The sequence below is a fragment of the Limulus polyphemus genome, unplaced genomic scaffold (genome assembly GCF_000517525.1).
Source record: "Limulus polyphemus unplaced genomic scaffold, Limulus_polyphemus-2.1.2 Scaffold1548, whole genome shotgun sequence".
NCBI classification, from domain to species: domain Eukaryota; kingdom Metazoa; phylum Arthropoda; class Merostomata; order Xiphosura; family Limulidae; genus Limulus; species Limulus polyphemus.
The window spans coordinates 177,595-181,293 of record NW_013667158.1 but is presented as its reverse complement, the minus strand read 5'-3'; positions in this window follow the sequence as shown (position 1 = coordinate 181,293).

Sequence of the window (3,699 nt, the reverse complement as noted above, 5' to 3'; positions counted from 1 at the left end):
AACAGTCGCGCTATAATTTTCAACGAACGTCTCACGTGCTCGAGTTCAATTGCACACTCTCTGACTGCAGTTCAATTACTCACTACACTGTTCCGTCACGTTGTAACCATCTTATATATACCATACTACCCCCAATCTAGTAAATGCTAGGGCATTCACGAAGGAACAGGATATTTCTAGAAAACAGGTGGCGTGATACTAATCACGTGACCTCGCTGACGCAACAATATTTTTATTCCGTATAATAAAGATAAGATTTTCAAAATTCCAGCACAAGTGTTTGTACTGAGTCATCTTCATGAATATAATGTTAATTCCTAATCTCGAGCTCGCTAACCTTGTCCTGCAAACTGATTAACTCAGTCAATGGATATCACAAGATGTCTGTCATGTGCCGGTGAAAATAGAGAAGTAGGAAACTTTGCTTCCCTTTTTCTGTTGATGAAGCTTGCCTGGTGAATTGGCAATCTATGGAGTGTAGATGAAGCTAAAGGTTGAATACAATCCTGGGCAAAGATAATTCATGGTCAGATTCGTCTTGGTGATTGTTCAATGTAATTATCAGAGTTGCCTTATACTGTAAATTCTGTTATTGCTGTTTGTTTATAATTAAGCACAAAGCTACAAAATGGGCTATCTGTGCTCTGCCCACCACAGGTATCGAAACCCGGATTCTAGCTTTGTAAGTCCGCAGACATACCGCTGTGCCACTGGAGGGCGTTATTACTGTGGTAAGCAGATATCACACCTCCCACTCTTAAAACATTTTTAATTTTTTTCTAGAATTCTAGTTCACAAATTAATAAATATTGTCTAACTCGTCTGCTAATGTACCAAGTGTTACTTGTTATAGCTGCTATCTGTTTTGTTTTGTTGTTTTTTGCAACTGTTACTTGGAAGTAGATATGATATGCAAGCATACCATATTTTATATCTGCTTTGGTTATATAGGATTTTTTATAAATTTTCGCTCATTTAAGTTTCATCTTGTGATAGGGGCAACAGGTTGTCCAGAAAGGCGTTCAGACTGCCTTGTTCTCGTTGCTTTGTTCTTTGTACTAAATAATGTTTATTCTGCCATAGAGGATATTACAGTAACAAGCATTCGAGTTTAAATATCCTTAGTTAACCGAATTCACGTTGTCGAAATAATACAGCCGAACATTGCTGTGAAAGAAAAAAAAACGCCATGAGGTTACGCTGTCAACTGGACAAAGAAAGTAAGAAAATGTAACAACTATAATAAAAGATACACCCAATACAAATATAGAACAGGTAAAACAAAATAATAAACAACAACCAACAGCCACCATAAATAAACAAGAATCCACACCCATTATTTCAGCTATTATAAACATTATAATAAACTTCGTTTAGTTCAGGTAAAACAAAATAATAAACAACAACCAACAGCCACCACAAATAAACAAGAATCCACACCCATTATTTCAGCTATTACAAACATGATAATAAACTTCGTGGATGGAATTCAAAAACCAAACAATGGCACAAGCTACTTAGCCATATTCATTACATTAGCAACAAAACACATAATATCAATACTTCCGCAAATATTACAGATATTCATGGCCAACACCAACACGTAAATTCACCGTCTTCCATGTGAATATCCAAGGTGGTCTTGCTTCCAAGAGACACGAGATCGAAGAACAAATTAGATTGGTAGATGCTGATATTATATGCATCACTGAGACCCTTATCACAAGCATACAGTATTTAAAATTAAGTGGCTATACCACGATAACAGCTGATAGAAAACATAAATGAGACACGAATCGTAGTATAGCTCTAATCTATAAATCAACATTGACAATCACCAGCATAAATTTCGAAAGGACAAATGAGTGTATAGTCGTTGACGTAACAGTTATAAGCAACCTCAAAATTACAATTGCAGGAATCTACAGTTCACCCAATAGAAACCAGGACACAAAATTGTTAGATAACATAACAAATTACAACAAAAACTACATTGTGATAAGGGATCTCAATTCAAAACATACAAATTTTGGATGTAGATGGACAACATCAAATGGATCCCGATTACTACGATTCTTAAACAATTCAAACTCTGTACTTTTAAACTACCAAACACCAACTCATTGGTGTACAGCTACAAATTCTGGAGAAATACGCGATTTATTTATAACTTCTATAGATGCAAGTCTAAAATGTTCAGAATTTCACCTAGGACAAGACAGACAGTGACAACTTTCCTATATGGTGTAACTTCGATCTCGCCCCCCCCCACCCACCACCACCATAACAAGTCAATATCTCAGCAAAAACTCAGTTATAATAAAGCAGATTTGCAGCAATATAAAACCAAATTGGATGAATTCCTATCAAATTCAACCATAACAAGTGCCTCGCGCCCGCAAGACATAGATGAATACTGTCAAGTAATAACTGAATGTATAACCAAAGCAGCAGAAACAACTTTACCAAAACAACAAAATCTTACAGCAGTACACACATGGAAACCACATTGGAACATAATATACATGATTAAAGAAAGACGCAGACTACACAGATTATATATCAACATGAGAAATATAACACGGAAACAACAATTTTGTTGTTGTTTTTTGAATTTTGCACAAAGCTACACGAGGGCTATCTGCGCTAGCCGTCCCTAATCTAGCAGTGTAAGACTAGAGGGAAGGCAGCTAGTCATCACCACCCTCCGCCAACTCTTGGGCTACTCTTTTATCAACGAATAGTGGGATTGACCGTCACATTATAACGCCCCCACGGCTGAAAGAGCGAGCATCTTTGGTGCGACGGGGATTCGAACCCTCGATCCTCAGATTGCGAGTCGAGCGCCTTAACCACCTGGCTATGCCGGGCCCGGAAACAACAAATAAATTCTCTTCGTAATAAAATCGGAAATGAAATTAAACTACTAAAACAAGAAAACGGGAACACTTTTTGCAATTGTTTGTTTGTAATTAAGCACAAAGCTCCACAATGGGCTATATGTGTTCTGCCCACCACGGTATCGAGACCCGAATTCTAGCGTCTTAAGTCCGCAGACATAACGCTGTGCCACTGAGGGGCACTTATTGCAATGCCCTAAGCATAGAACAAAATCCACGAAAAATTCTGGAATCACCTAAAGAGATACGCACAAAACCATCCAAATCCTACCCAACACTAGTTCAAGATAAGAAACAGCAACAAGCAAAAAGCCGAACTATTTAAAAAAATACTTACAAAAATTTCAAACACAAAATAACTCGAACATGAATGATTATTAACGTAACCAATTAGAAAACAAAATTAAACGAAACAAAGATATTTTTACACCAATCTTTCTGACTTCACTCCCAACACAAACAACCAAAGAAGCAACAACTAACACCCTGGATGAATACATCACAAGTGAAATAACAACGACATAAATCTACATAGCTATAAAACACACTAAAAGCAAGGCTCCAGGAGCAGACAACATACAAGCGATACCACTCAAAAACGGAACTCAGTTATTACTTGGACAACTCAAGGTACTTTTCAGCCTTTCCCTGAAAGCAGGGTACATCCCCGTCTCTTGGAAGGGAATGTTTTCGTGTTTTTAAAGGAAGGGAACCAGCAAATAAGCTACAGACCAATCAGCCTGGCCAGCTGCGTAGGAAAATATTAAAAAGAATAATTAGTGAAAAACTAAATAATTAC